Consider the following 16999-nt stretch of genomic DNA (forward strand, 5'->3'; position numbering starts at 1 on the left):
GTTTTTGCTCACTTGCCTGTTTTTGGGGGGCTGTTTGGGGGGGGTTCTAGGTTTTTGGGGGTGGGTTTTGGGGTCTGGGAGCACTGCTGACACAGTCTAATTTTGATTGCATTTGCTTTTAAGGAAATACATGGTGGAAAAGGGGAGTTATGGCCTAGCTGCAGAGCGCGTTTGGACAGAATTGAAGGAAGGCCGAAAATGTTCTAAGTGTGAGATTATGCATTTTTGCTTTTTGCCTGTTTGGGGGGGGTTCTGCTTTTTTGCCGGTGGGTTGGCGGCTCTTGGGGCATTGCTGCGAAGGTCGAATATCGGAATCAAGTGGTTTGGACAAAATCCATGGTGAAAAAGCTTTTCACTTTTCAGACTTTTCGCTCACTTTCGTGCTTTCGGGGGCTGTTTGGGGGGGTTCCTGGTGTTTGGGGAGGGGGTTGGGGGGTCTTTGAGCAATGCTGGGCATGCCTAATTTTGGTTGCAAGTGGTTTGAAGAAAATCCATGGTTGGAAAGGGGCATCAGGGCATAGCTGCAGAGCGCGCATGGAGTGATTTGGGAACTAGGCCTAAATTTTGCTAAGTATGAGTTTTTGCATTTTTGCTTTTTGCCTGTTTGGGGGGGTTCTGCTTTTTTGCAGGTGGGTTGGCGGGTCTTGGGGCATTGCTGGGAAGGTCTAATATCGGAATCAAGTGTTTGGACAAAATCCATGGTGAAAAAGTTTTTCCGTTTTCGCTCACTTGCCTGTTTTTGGGGGGCTGTTTTGGGGGGGTTCTAGGTTTTTGGGGGTGGGTTTTGGGGTCTGGGAGCACTGCTGGCACAGTCTAATTTTGATTGCATTTGTTTTTAAGGAAATCCATGGTGGAAAAGGGGAGTTATGGCCTAGCTGCAGAGCACGTTAGAACATTTTCGGCCTTCCTTCAATTCTGTCCAAAGTGTGAGATTATGCATTTTTGCTTTTTTGCCTGTTTGGGGGTGTTCTGCTTTTTTGCGGGTGGGTTGGCGGCTCTTGGGGCATTGCTGGGAAGGTCTAATATCGGAATCAAGTGGTTTGCACAAAATCCATGGTCAAAACGTTTTTCACTTTTCAGACTTTCCGCTCACTTTTGTGTTTTCGGGGGGCTATTTGGGGGGGTTACTGGTGTTTGGGGGGTGGGGGGTCTTTGAGCAATGCTGGGCATGCCTAACTTTGGTTGCAAGTGGTTTGAAGAAAATCCATGGTTGGAAAGGGGAGTTAGGGCCTAGCTGCAGAACGGGCATGGAGTGATTTGGGAACTAGGCCTAAATTTTGCTAAGTATGAGATTTTGCATTTTTCCTTTTTGCCTGTTGGGGGGGGTTCTGCTTTTTTGCGGGTGGGTTGGCGGCTCTTGGGGCATTGCTGGGAAGGTCTAATATCGGAATCAAGTGGTTTGGACAAAATCCATGGTGAAAAAGGTTTTCACTTTTCAGACTTTTCGCTCACTTTTGTGTTTTCGGGGGGCTGTTCCTGGTGTTCGGGGGAGGTTGGGGAGTCTTGGAGCAATGCTGGGCATGCCTAATTTTGGTTGCAAGTGGTTTGAAGAAAATCCATGGTTGGAAAGGGGAGTTAGGGCCTAGCTGCAGAGCGCGCATGGAGTGATTTGGGATCTAGGCCTAAATTTTGCTATGAGTTTTTGAATTTTGCTTTTTGCCTGTTTGGGGGGGTTCTGCTTTTTTGCGGGTGGGTTGGCGGCTCTTGGGGTATTGCTGGGAAGGTCTAATATCGGAATCAAGTGGTTTGGACAAAATCCATGGTGAAAAAGTTTTTCACTTTTTAGACTTTTCGCTCACTTTCGTGTTTTTGGGGAGCTGTTTAGGGGGTTCCTGGTGTTAGGGGGGCCTTGGGGGGTCTTTGAGCAATGCTGGGCATGCCTAATTTTGGTTGCAAGTGGTTTGAAGAAAATCAATGGTTGGAAAGGGGAGTTAATGCCTAGCTGCAGAGCGCGCATGGAGTGATTTGGGAACTAGGCCTAAATTTTGCTAAGTATTAGTTTTTGCATTTTTGCTTTTTGCCTGTTTGGGGTGTTCTGCTTTTTTGTAGGTGGGTTGGCGGGTCTTGGGGCATTGCTGGGAAGGTCTAATATCAGAATCAAGTGGTTTGGACAAAATCCATGGTGAAAAAGTTTTTCCGCTTTTGCTTACTTGCCTGTTTTTGGGGGGCTGTTTGGGGGAGTTCTAGGTTTTTGGGGGTGGGTTTTGGGGTCTGGGAGCACTGCTGGCAAAGTCTAATTTTGATTGCATTTGTTTTTAAGGAAATCCATGGTGGAAAAGGGGAGTTATTGCCTAGCTGCAATCCGCGTTTGAACTGAATCTAGGGAAGGCCGAAAATATTTTAAGTGTGAGATTTTGCATTTTTGCTTTTTGCCTGTTTGGGGGGGGTTCTACTTTTTTGCGGGTGGGTTGGCAGGTCTGGGGGCATTGCTGGGAAGGTCTAATATCGGGCGCAAGTGGTTTGGACAAAATCCATGGTGAAAAAGGGGGGTTAGGGCCTAGGGTTAGAGTTAGGGTAGGGTTAGGGTTAGGGTTCTGAAATCACTGTTTACACTTTACACATAGCTTGAGGGGAAAGATCCGCAAATTTTGCCCACAATTATTTATCCTTGAAAAGGAGACTCAAAATGCAGCTTGTATGTTTCGTAATACTGTCGACTCTGAAACTGAAAGTGTTATTTTTGCACTACACAGCGTACCTTATATTTCTTTCTCCGTGGTGTTTTAATATCACTTCCTGTTTTTCCATCAACAATTACAGGCCGGCTTTTACCCTGTGCAATGACAAAAAGGATGACCTCAGGCTTAGCGACCCGCAATTCAGCATCCGCCAGGCAGGCAGTGGACAAGGTGTCTTCTGGTCCCCAACATTGATCGGCGGAGCGTCAGATGGAATGGAGGAGTACTGCGAAAGAGGAATGGCTGGATGCATGCAACTTTCCAAATTCAACAGGACAACTACAACAACATACAGTTACAGTTTCCATCTTCATTTCGACTTATCTTTTAAGTAATGTTATTGCTGTGAACTTCTGTGAGTGTGACACTGTGCATTTGTTTGCTCTCTGCTTCAATTCATCCCTCCAGCCATTGTATACTTTTGTCTTTGCTATTTTTTAAACTAATTTAATGTACTAAGTGGTTCTTCTCTCTGAGGGCAGCTAGGCAAGTGAAATTGCATAATTACTGCAGCTCTGTACTGTCACATTGTTGTTTCTTCATAGTACATTGTAGAAAGTACTACTTACTTTACAGAAACCTATCCATTTAGCAAACAACTTCATGCATGCAGTAGTGCATGCACTTCCTTTATGTCCCTTAAATGATTTATGAATAGCTTCGTATTCAAAGATTTGTTTATCTTCATTTGTTGTTTGTCCATGCTGTGTTTTTTTTTTCCTCTCTCCACAAAACTTTACCCACAAACCCCATTCCATCCAAGTTTCAAACCCTAACCCTCTTCCCCCGGGCTGTGTGGTTTTCATTGAGGTGTGAGTAAATTACAACAATAATTCCACTCACTTGCTGGGGAGGATAAGGTGTAAGCAACCTCCTCAACTCAAGTTTAAGGCAGCTAGATGAATCCTAGGATATTGTAATTCTGGGTAAAAAAACAACAATGAGTATTTTAAAATAAATTCTGAATTTCATGCCCACCATCGATTGGATCTATCGTCAACATCATCCTCCGACATGTCAAGAAGACTTGTTGTGTTACGCTGCTGTGTCACTGTTCTTGTTGTAGCCATAATCATCCATGCAATTCTTTTTTCCCCATACTTATCTTCAGCATTGCTTAGGCTACTGTTCCTTCTAATACTCCTCTCAGGCCACTCAATGTCTCATGTTTTACTTTGTTTTTCATATGCTGCTAGTGTGGTACCACTCCTACTAACACCACAACAACGGAATTTCGGTCCGGGATGGTGTAATCGCCATTTGCCATGTAGCCAGCGCGGTGCCAAGCTCTATTCTCAAACACGAATCACAGGTAAGATAAGCATTTTGGGGAGGTAGAAAGATGGGCTAGGATGCGGAGGAGAGACTGATAGTAGTACAAGTAAAGTACTAGTAGGCCAATTGAATTCACTAACTGTTAGTGGCACTTTTGAAATTTTTTGGACGTTTTAGATAATTCATGCTGGTAAGTTTGAGGAAAACCAAACGTGCCGTAACTCCCGCCCACCACCCCACAAAATAATATCAAAGCGTACACTATGTTGAAGTATGTAAAATGAATAATGATGTATTTCCCCTAACAAAAATAAACTAGTCCCAACTCTCCCTAACCCAAACAATTGTCCATTTCAAGTAGTCCAAAAATAAATAATCACCAACTCCCGATTCCTACCCCCCCCAACAGTCTTTACAAAAGGGGCAAGGGACACAGTCACTTCCGGCGGTGTTTGGGCAGGCGGTCCTTGCAGAGGTCCTGGAGCTTTTTTTCTAGGTCGTCCACCTTGCGCTCCAGGAAGTCCACTCGTAAGGTTAGGCGGCGCATGCGTGCCTTCCAGGCTCTGAGGGGGCCAGCTGCTGATGGTCTTGCAGCTGAGCGGCGGCGGGGGGCTGTCCGAGCACGGCGCTGGGATGGAGGCTGCTGGCTGGTGGACACGGTGGCAGTGCTGGAGGAGGTTGTTGATGTTCCCTCCTCGTTTTCCCGAGCCCACAGCCGGCAATATTCAACCCGAATGGCCTTCATCTTCCGGGCCCTGGCCCGGACAGCCATCTCCCCTCTGGTGAGCTTTTTTGGAGCATCTATATGAAGAAAGAAAGAAAAATAATGTAACCAATACTCTTTAACAATAACGCAAAATAATTCAACAGAAAGTTGTCTTACAGTAACACTAGCAATTTGCAAGCACAGTATAACATTTTGGCATGTATCTTTCCACCGTCTTTGTAGGCCTGTAACAGTGGGAGTTTCAGAAATTCTACTACCAGGCAGCATTATGGACTCAATACATAGTCAGAGAGTACACCAGTATTCATCTTTTTTTCTCTACTTTTGCAAAATAAATTGCTTGTACGTGAACTTGTGGTAGCCGGCATAATGCCAGCTCAGTCAGCTTGCACAAAAAGACAAAGAAAAAGAGACACAAGCCATGATGACGCAGACTTGCATGCATTACTTTAAGCAGTATATGCAGGTGGGGATAGGGAAGCTCTTACTTTTGTATAGGGGTGGCACTGGCCATACTCGGTTACATCAAGGGCTACTGCTCAATGTAATTTATATTTCGCACTGCCCCCCCCGGGCCTTCAGTACTACAAAAGGAAAATGAAGATTATTCATTTCTGATCATGTCTCCAGCTAATCACATGATCTCTTTGCTTATGTGATGCATGACTTTAGGTGCTTTATTCGGATAGATTGAGTGAACAACAGCGATAGTCCACCCATGATTAACACAGCAGAAAGAAAATTATGAACATAGGGAGTGAGTGTGGTAACCATAATTGCCGGAGAAAGGGACTTGACTTGATATAATTGTCAACTATACAATACATACACAATATATGCTGTGCTTGCAAAGTAAACTACTGTACTGTTACTTTAGGCAAGGGAGAGTTTCAGAACAATCACAACTTGTAGTATTTGGATTTCCTCTGCTTTGCTACTCTGGCACGGACATGCTGTTCGAACAAAGTAACACTCTTCATGCACTGAGCGTTTGCTCTACATACAGCTCTGCTATGTATGAGGAAGAAAATACCATCCAGGCTTCCAAAGTAAACGTCTATCATTCTTCTTAATGTCTCAACTGTAACAGCTTTACTTTTTCTCAACAACCAAATAACACCCTTTTCATTTTATTTGTTAAACCACCGTCTTGACTTGCATTTGAGTTTCACCCAAATGATATATTGCAATGCACACCACACATGAATTTTCTGATTGACCCACACAGGCAGTCATTTTTTCTTTCTCCTCCAACCATCCTTGCTTCAAGCAGCCATGCATCTGATTCCTTCCTATCAGCCACCTCTGCCTGCATTCAAAAACACATATCATTCTTTAGTCATAAATGTTACGACTTGCTCGTCCTTCCATTGACCCTAAGTTCTTTCCCTTTTCGTTCATCACATCCCTCAAGTTCATCAGATATGATTGGCTTCACGATAAAAGTTTCCCAGCTGATTTGAAGTCAAATAGAGGGGGCCATTGCTTACTCGAGAACTACCGCCGCTAATGCTATTGCTAAGTCAGGGGTGACTGTCTTCTCCGTGATTGGCTAAAAAAAAATTTAGTTCTAAATCAGTAACTGTTCTTAACAGTACAGTGTACTTATAGTAGTGTACTTTCTACTGTACAGTACATCATACACTCCTTTGCGAGCCTACTCTAAAATGTCAATAAGTAAGGAGTATAATAATAACTTACCACCGTCCGCCGCAGCTGAGCCATCCCCCTCAGCTCCTCCTGGTGGCGCCGCTGCTTGAGTGGACCTCTCTGCGCTGCTGGCCCCGGCACAGGTGGTGGCAAGTGCTGCATCAGATGTTGTGACGCCTAGAAAAAACATGTAACATTTTTAGATGCCATACACCCCCCCCTACTTCGTCTCGTAATGGAAGAGAAAATGTTAAACAATTTTTAATTATTGCGAGTGAAAATAAGTCACGGTTTTGGGGAGGGTGTTAACTTATATGCTTAGCCATAACATGCAACTCTTTTTGGCACAACTGATGAATGCTTGCTCGTTAATGTGCAACATTTTTATAATTACAGACAGAACCAACTACTCCTCATCACCACCAGGAGGACTTGAAGTTCCAACAAGGTGAGGGCTCCCGAGTCCCGCACCGTTACTTCTGACTGAGGTATGTGGAAAGTCGAACTGCACCTATCATCAACAATGTCCTGTTCCTCTTGTCTATACTTCTGTATGTGCAGAATAGTCCCTGAAACACTAGCGGTATGGTATGTGCTACTATCAAATCAAAAAGACAACTACTAGCTTATTCTTGGTGGACATTGCCATTTTGTTGTTGGAAATTGTCAAAGCACTAACATTAAGAAGACTGGAATAGACAGCAAGGGCAACCCAGAGGACTGCACGGAGTGCCTCTAGAGCTATTGCTGGATCAGAGTTTTGTTTAACACCATTTGCCGACCAGGCAAGCTTAGCTACCTACACAGACCGACTCATAAATAATAGTAAATAGTAGTAGCACAGAGAGTGATGGTAGAGAGGCAGGATAAGAATGTAGAAACAGTCTACAAGAAGATCAAAGACTATTTTGTAAAAAATAGAGTTAGGGAAGTATAATTATATTAACCCCTTCCATGCTCATGACAAGGTCAGCTCGTCATGCAGTACACTGGAGCTGTGCTAATGACGAGCTGACCTTGTCATGAACAATGGGAATCCAGAAGGGTCAGCACCTCAGTCTCTGGTGGAGAAGTGCGGCTCACTGGTTAGAGGAGGCAGACCTGGAAGCAGAGGTAAGCCCGGGACCAGGGTTCAATTCCCGGCTCGGCGGGGTCTTGAGTCCTAAAATGTCCATGGACTCGACAAATCTTGCTCCGGTGCCTACTCGATTCACGGGTTCACACTCTGCGACTCTGGGCAATAGCTTGCTTAATCTCCACAACGGCCCCTCGCGGCGGGATGCCTGGCTATCACCTTGCGGATACCCTGCCGGGATTATCTCACAGGGGAATACCAGGACGGGTTCCCTAAGCAAGCGCTTAGAAACCGCTTGGTGATTTGCGCTATATAAATTCCTGTACATTTACATTTACCCAGCGGGAATTGCCTTAGCACCAATGTGGTTAACAACAGAACTACTTACTGGGGCCACCAGAAGAGCCTGCAGTGGACCGTTCGTCCTGCCCACTCTGTTCCGCCGGACTCTGGGGTGGTGCTGTCCTCTTTCCCATGGGAGGTGCTGATTGATTTCTTTGACCACAATCCTAAATTATCTCGGGGAAACAAATTAGCAAGAATTGCACTACATGTATTGACCTATCTGATCTGCTCAAATAGGAGGATACTAGTACAGTATTGCTGGATTCGCAGACCGTCTACTTGGAAAGTTATGTAAATCACTAACTAAACCAACAACAAAAAGGTTCTACTACGACTGCCAGCACTAGCAGCACGCGACGTGACAGACACAGTCCGTCATCATGATTGCAGAGCACTAAAAAATGTCCTACTACTACTACTAATAACAAGTCATAATATACTCAACCTGAACCTATCAATCCATCACTATCTCATCTTCTTAGTGGCAGCAGGAGTACAAAGGAAGCACTAGACTTGAGTCTCTAGTCTCTCTAGCATTACTCAGTTCTGTGAAGTACTACACTCATACATATTCAGGCCAAATGAGCACAAAGTTGTAAACAAGTAAGCATAGTAGCAACGCCACTGAGCAGGCAAGCACCTGCAATCACAGAAGCTATTCAAACGTTAATTTACCTGCAATGTAATCGAATTGGCAGCATTCTTGCTCTTCGGGAAAAAAACAAGCAATATAGCAATATAACACAGAGCAGAAGAAAACAAAGTAGTTATTAAATAGCTACTCACCAAGACCAGGGATCTCCACACCGAGCAGGTAGAGCAGGTCCTGCTTGCGGTCAAGGAGGTCCGACCACCGGTGCGTCGCTTGCTGGTAGGTGCGCCAGAACCCGACTCCCTCTGAATGGCCCGGCACACCTGTCCCCACAGCTGGCGATGCTCGCGGCGGCCATACCCTGACGCGAGCCTGCCCCCTGCTGCCACGGTCTTGGGGAGGTGGCGCTGCACATAAAAGATCTCTGCGGCCACCTCCACCGCTCTGAATATCTCCCTGGCAATCACTTCCTCCCCTCGTAACCGCCCGCAAGGGAGCCGGGTACGGGGTGCGGGACCCTTCCCCTTCTCGGCTCCCTTTGCCATGGTCCTGTACAGCAGAAAAAAAAAAAAAGGAAAGAATAGGGAAAAAGTAAAGGAAAAAAAAAAGTTTAAAAAAGTAGCTTTAAAAGTAACAAAAAGTTGAAAAAAACACAAAATATAGATCTAGAAAAAAGAGGGATGGATATAGAGTAGAAAAGATTTTAAAAAGTCCAAAGAAACAAAGGAATTCACAGATGAAAGGAGGATTAGAAAGCATGCACAGAACCATAGCAATGAATGAAAAACAAGATGGCCGCGCCCATTGAGGACCGCATGGGTAAGTTTGCGCGATATTTCCCCCTCGAGCACGCGAAAAAGCCTGCGTAAACGTAATCGTGCGCCACATACGACGCGAGCATGCAACTAGCGCCCGGAAACGGAAACACGTCACGCAAACAAGACGGCCGCGCCCATACACGACCGCATGGGTAACCTCGGCTTGCAAGCTGCCCGCGAACACGCAAAAAGCCCCGCGAACACGCAGAAAACCAAAAATCCGCAAATTCGCACAAATTCACAGATTTTGCGGTTTGCGAATTCCATTTCGCGCGAATTTGCAAATTTCGCCCATACTTAATATATTCTTGTTAATGCTCCGGGGTCCCCGCAGGTGGGCGGGACTATTCAGCGATTAGGACTTTGATGAGTATACCCCAGAAGAGAACTAGGATTACTGGTAAGTGAATTATCCTTATGGCCAACTCCGTCTATTGGTGGACCCAGCTTTGGAATATTTCCATTGGTTTCTCCTTTCTCGTCTCACCAGCACCACACATAATCACTACCGATCCCTCCCTGAAGGGTTGGGGAGCTTTCCTGCAAGACCTCCAGGTCAGTGACTGTTGCCAGCAGCAACAACAGCATCTTCACACTGATTAATGCTCCAGGGTCCCCGCAGGTGGGCGGGACTATTCAGTGATTATGACTTTGATGAGTATACCCCAGAAGAGAACTAGGATTACTGGTAAGTAAATTATCCTTATGGGCAACTCAGTCTATTGGTGGACCCAGCTTTGGAATATTTCCATTGGTTTCTCCTTTCTCGTCTCACCAGCACCACACATAATCACTACCGATCCCTCCCTGAAGGGTTGGGGAGTTTTCCTGCAAGACCTCCAGGACAGTGGCTGTTGCCAGCAGCAACAACAGCATCTTCACACTGATTTGCTGGAGCTGAGGGCAGTGCAATTGCATTGTAGGCTTTCCTGCCAAAGATAAAGAACACTGCGGTGTTTGTCAGAATGGACAACACAATGGCAATGCATTATCTCAACAGGCAAGGCGGCACCAGATCCCACCTCCTCTCTCAGGAGGCTTAATACATCTGGAAGTGGGCAATCCAGAACAGAATCTCTCTGTAGGCAGAACATCTTCTGGGCGATCAGAACACATCAACAGACACACTGAGCAGGCTCAAATCGTCCTGCCACGAATGGGAGATCGATCAAGAGACGCTCAACAGCCTTTTTCTCAAATGGAGCAGGCCAACGGTGGACCTCTTTGCGACGTTGCAGACCACGAAATGCTGGTACTGCGCAAGCTGGCGTACGCATCCGGGATTCTGGGGGAATGCATTTTTGACTGCATGTTCAGGCATCTTTTCCTATGCTTTTCCGCCGAGTCTCTCCTGCCACGACTACTTATGAAGATCAAGGCGGAACCCTGCAGGGTGATCCTAATAGCTCCGTCAACATTGGTTCACAAAACTTCTTCTTTAGGAGAGACAACCTAATCTTCTGTGTCCCATTCCATCTCTTCTGATGATGTCCCAGGGACAAGTGCTACATCCACTTACCAAATCGCTTCGATTAGCGGCATGGCTCCTGGACACCATGAATTGGAGCATCTAGAAATCTCATCTGAGTGTAAAGATATTCTTTCCACAACCAGGGCACAAAGCACCAACAGAGCATACAGAATGAAATGGAAATGATTCTGTGTATGTTGTCCAGAACATCCATCCTGTGCTGTCCTCACCCCAGGAGATCCTTCCGTACATCCTGCGGTTAGCAAAACCTGGATTAGCACACACCTCAATTAATGTCCATCTAGCAGCTATATCCCAATTTAGGAGGACATCTTTAGGACCATCAGAATGGTCAGCAAGGATCATTAAGCCATTTGAGAGTTCTATTCTGCACCTTTCCACCTGTCAAGCCTCTGTCACCTCTCTGGCATCTTAATATAGCATTGTTTCAACTCATGAAACATCCTTTTGAACCATTACAATAAGCAGACCTTAAGTTCCTCTCATGGAAAGTTGTGTTTCTTCTGGCGTTGACATCGTCCAGGAGAGTTAGTGAAATTCAGGTTCTGACAATACAGGAACCGTTTTTGCAATTTAGGGATGATCAAGTAGTCCTTTGTACTAATCCAAAGTTTATCCCCAAAGTTCCATCAGACATTCATTTGAACGAGTGTCTCATCTTCAGAAAATTCTTTCCACAACCTTGTCAACCTTAGACTGAAGCAGCTTGTCACCACCCCCACCCACAAGGCCGGAAACATTCTCGACCCCATCTTCGCAGAAGGGACTAACATCAACTTCAGCCACACTTCACAGTCCCTCTGGACAGACCACCACTGCATACACAATTCTTCAGCACCACAACGCACACAAGCCACCCAGCAACAAAGGAACTGGAGCAAGGTCACAGAAGAGGACCTCAATTCTACCCTAGTCCACGCCCCCCCACAACCACGAGCAACGCCAACTCTGCAGCCATGAAACTACACAGATGGATCAGCAGCTGTGCAGACAAGCTTGCACCCCTCCATCGCTCCGACAGACAACACCCTCTGAAGGCTGCCTGGTTCACCACCGATCTCCAAGAAGCTAGACGCTCATCCAGACGGCTCGAGAAACGATAGAGAAACAGCAAAACAACCGAAGACCAGTCCATCTACAAGCATGCCTTGACAGAATACCACCAACTCATAAGTACCACCAAGATGACCTTCATCAGGAACAAAATCCTCACCAATACCAGCAACTCAAAGGAACTCTTCAACATCATGTTGTGTAGTTCTTATAAAACCCACACAGGATCTGTGCGTTAGGACAACATACACTGTAGGGCTGGTGTCAGACTGATTCTAAACACCCCCATCGGGTATGCTGGCCTTCTGTATCAGCTAGCTCACAGTGCCACAAGAATAATTACCAAGGAGAGAATAGCTCTTGGCATCCATCCAACATGACAACCCTGATCCCTCATGACCATGGAAACAGTGTACTACTTTTCACTCAGTCACTCGTGCTCGCTTAGTCTTATAGAGATACATGGAATAAACAGGCTGGATGTTTTTCAATAAGCATTTATTGAACAGTTATTGTAGTGTAAAATAGATGAGCTGCAACACCTATTAAACAGTAACAGATATAAATGATTAGAAGCACTATGAAAGTAAAAGGATGATAGAGTTCTACCATCTTGCAAGAATCATGAATACATACGAGTACATAAAATACATGATAATATCAAGTACGTACTCCTACGATGCCTCCCTAACAAGATGTACCTACATGTACCTAGCATGTGTTAAGCCAAGAATCTCTCTCGGATAAATTCAACCCCATTACCTGGATTGAGAGACTGTGGAACCCTGTTTTGGTCTCAACTTGAACACTCCGCAAGGGATGTTAGACCTCTGCATGCAGTAACCTCAGCATCTTTGGTCAGTCTGTCGGCCGGGAAGTCCTGGTCTCCTCTGCCTGTCTTACCAAGATATGATGTTTATATATCGAAAGGTCTCCCCGTGGATTCTACCTTGCTATGTCACTCCGTCGGACTTAGGATGACGTCGGGAATGAACTTCGTACATAGATATTATACAGGAGATGCAAGTCCTGCTGTGCTTCAAAGAATCCTCATGCATAATGTATGAGTCTTTTACCAGGGACAATCCTGAGCTCTGAATGCAGTGTTGTATATAGGTAAAAGGTCAGTCTCTAAGAACTGTTAGGTATGTAGTATAGGGAAGAAAATAGGTGAAAGGTTATGATGTTACCTAAGCCTATATTAGGGTACCTATATGAAATATAATCGACAAACAGAAAATAATCAGAATTGGGCAGTGGCTCATTGACAATGTCAGTATGTAGTTTGGTAAATAGCTCAATGACTTTGAGAACGTCATGGTCTTCACGTTCTTCCCCCTCTTAATTTGGAAAAGGTAACAAGGTAGCAGAGTTTAACACAGAACAGCATTTCAGTGTGATGTTGTTAGCCACCAAAATGATCTGCTCATATTTGGTTGCCCGATTGTTGTTGAATGCTTTGTTTTTGTTTACCAAATTTCCATTGAATGGGGAACATATACAGTTAATGGGTGACCCATCATGATGCTTTCACACCGTTCAATACGGACACCTGTTACAGCAATGGATTTCAGACATTCGGGCAACCTGATGTTACAGGATCTAAGAGAGCAGAGAAATAGGCAACTGGTCTACGGGCACTTCCGTGCAACTGTAACCCTCCTGTTCATGGCAGAATAGCGAAAACGCTTTGTTGTAATCAGGGATTCCTAAGGCTGGAGCATGACACAAACCCTCACTCAGCTCCAGGAAAGCAAGCAAGCAATTGTTATCCCATGCCTCCGGATCCAAGAGATCTTTGTGTGTCAATGTCTGCAAGGGTTTGGCCATCAGAGAATAATTTGGGATCTATTGTCCACAGTTGTCCACCATTCCCAGAAACATATTGACCTCTTTTTGAGTGTGCGGCAAGTTAATTTGCATGATCGTGACACTCTTTTTGTTGACACCTTTCTTGATTCAATGTCCTAAGTACTGTACCTCATGCAGATAGTACTGACGTTAACTCAGGGACATGTTATGTCGATTGTTGGCTAAATGGTTCAGCAAAGCAATGGTATCATCTCTGCAAGCCTCTCTTGTGTTTGATGCAATCTAAAGGTCATCGATGTATTAGACCAGGACCAAGTTGTGAGGCAAGACTAGGGAATCAAGGTTCTTCTTCAAGATCGGATTAAAGATAAATAGACTTTCAGTATACCCCTGCAGGATATGACACCATGTTAAGACACGATATCACAGGTGGAAAGCTAATGAAAATAGGATCTCCTTATGTAGTGGGATTGAGAATGAGGCCTGGTAGAGGTCAATAACTGTAAACCACGTGGCTTCACATCGGATTTGGAGCACTATCACTATTGGATTCGGTACTACAGGCCAAGAAGGAACCACAATGTTATTAATCCTTCAGAGATCCTGAACAATACAGTACTTGCTGCTGGGCTTCTGGAAGCCCATAATAGGAGAATTTACATGGACTCCCTAGGATCTCTTTCAGTATGTCCTGTTTGATCATAAGAGTTGATCACAGGTGTAATAACCGTTACAGTTTCAGGGGTCAGAATATACTGCAGGGTTCTTGGAAATTTGGCATTTGTCTTAACCTGTATGCAAACTGGTTCAACGCCCTTAATGAGTCCTATTTCTTCACATGGGAAGTCCCACACCACCCTTGAGACAGTGTCCCTAAGGTCTATAGGCATATCCTCTCCACTGTTAGCATAGGAAACATCGAGACATAGAAATTCTGGTTTGCCAACTTGAAGGCGATATCTTCATCATTCGTTTGCAATTCTATTGCCTTCGGGGTACAATTATGGTACAATTCAATTTACCCAGCAAGTCGCGACCCAATAGGCATATAGGACATTATTCACACACCGCAAACTGGTGTCGATCTTCAAAGACCTGATCTTCGCAGGTATCTCTTCAATCTGGGGGTTAGACATCCTCCTATTTGCAACACCTACAACTTGGATTGATTTTCCTGAGAGGGGTGGGTTTCTCGCTGGTCTACCTCCAAGACTGCACCAAGAATACAGCGTTCCTCTCCCCTCAAGCAGCGCATAATAAGGGCAGGTCCAAACTGAAGTCGTCAACAGACTCCATTAGGGGCATATGATGGTACTTTTGATTTCCGTGTGATATCTTTGGGGTTGAGGTACTGTCATTACATAACCCTGAGGTCCCCCAATGTTCTATGATCTCTGTCTAATCTTGGTCTGTATCTGTGCCTCATCATTCTGTCCCTGGCTGACTCCCCCTCCCATTTGATCTTGATTTTCAGGAGTGAGACCAAACTCACGCTTCCTATGCCCGTCCTGATTACAAAAATGGCACATCGTGGACTTCTTCAAAGTTGCAGCATCTATGCCCATCCTAGGGTCTGTAGGGCCCCCTCTACTTCTTCCTTGTCCTGTAATGCCTCCAGTTGTCTGCGTCCGAACCTGCAAGGTTTGTTTCTTGCACACAAGGAGCTTTTCCATCAGGTACCTGTGCCTCCCCTCCCCTTTGTGCATTTCGCATCTGTACCAAAATCAGCTTTTCCTTCAGTTTCTTATGCTTGGAGTCAACCTTGTCACTACAGTATCTAGCATAACGCAGAACTTCATCCACAGTCTTATATGGCCAGCAAATCAAGTGTTGTGTAATGAGGCTGATTTCAGGGTGCAAACCAGTTATGAACTTGGATACAAATTGTCCCATGTCCTTGGGGTCAAGAGTAACTAACCCAATGTACTCTTTGAAGGCCTGCAACAGTCTTTCCCACTAATCATGAACAGTTTTTTTGGGCTCTCGAGTCATCCGATCAATTTTGACCCAACCAATATCCTGCGGGGCTCTCTTGGATTGCAACCACATGATCACCTGACCATATTTCTTCATTACCATCAGGGACAGACCATGAGTCCCTATCGAGTTCCTTTTCAGGCCACTCTTTGGATCTCTTACATGCAGACCACAAGTCACAGTGGACCACAATCTCAAACAATGTGTTCAAATCAATTACAGTACCTTTGAAATATTCACAAACCGATCAACCTGTTTGTACAATTCAGCAGGTTTCTCCCTCAACTTCGTAAATTCATTGGTAAAGGCAACAAGATCACCTCAACTCCAGGGAACATGCACATAACCCCCACTAGGCACCTCTAGTAACAGGTATGCCCCTACCCCTGCTTTCCCTCCACCTGGAGAAGGGGCTCTCTTGATACCTTGTTTGCGTTTCTCTTCTTATCCACTTCTCTTCCCATTTGTCTAACATACTCCATGCCCTCACATTCCCATCACCAATTCCCGAGTGTGTGTTCTCAAGCCGTGCCCTCTCTTTTCCTCTATCTCTTGATCACTGTAGATAAGCCTGTGATTCCCTAGCAGCATCTTTGTTCAGGTCAAATCTACATTATACTTCTGAGCAATTTTGGTCAATTTCTCTGTTTTGCCAGATTTCCATGAATTATTTCATCCAATTCAGCCCTCATCTTTACTACATCCACCAGTTTATCCTTCACTGTAGACCTTATGGTACTCTGACTCGCTTGCGTGTTCTTATTCTCCTTGGTGCTACTGCGATCTCTAAGCCATGACTCTAAATCCGATACATCAAATATGTGCCAACTGCTATATGTTCCCTGTCGCCCACCTTCTTCTCGAGGTGTGCAACTTTGTACTCTAGGAAGGGTTCACCACTCTGTCAGGTCTGACTCCGTGTTTCTCACAGGTAGGGGCCTCATAACATGAGAATTGCGTTGGTCTACCGAAGGTTCTGCCGTTGCTCCATAAGGAATACTTGAATTTACAGGAGCCAACGGCATAAAACCCAGTTCCGGATATTATTCAGTCGTCTATCTTGTACACGGAGAACAAGCAGCAATTACTTCACTTAACATACTATGGTAAGATTACACAGTTCTTTTTCCATGTAAAACTCACAATAAGTTTGTCTCTAGTGGAAGTTTGCAGCAGTTGCAAATTGTTGAGACAGGAAAATTATCATTTGCCAAGGTGTTTTATACTGTGTTTTTGCTGTATTTATTGTTACTGTGTTTTAAGCCAGTTCTGCTGTCTCTTATATAAACACGTACATGTATAATGTCTGTTTGCATATAATAATGGTTGTCTATGTCTTTTTATCTGACTGATTTGTGTATGTTTTTTTTTTTTATGTTTGCAGCCCTGAAGAAGCCCATGTTTGGGCAAAATGTGTTGGTTGCATACGTCTGTCTATCAAGAAACAGCATTAAAGGATGTATGCAGCAACTAAATTAATTGCCATGTAGGCGCTACATACGGTG

Source organism: Lissotriton helveticus, chromosome 5_1, assembly GCF_964261635.1.
Source record: "Lissotriton helveticus chromosome 5_1, aLisHel1.1, whole genome shotgun sequence".
Lineage (NCBI taxonomy): Eukaryota > Metazoa > Chordata > Amphibia > Caudata > Salamandridae > Lissotriton > Lissotriton helveticus.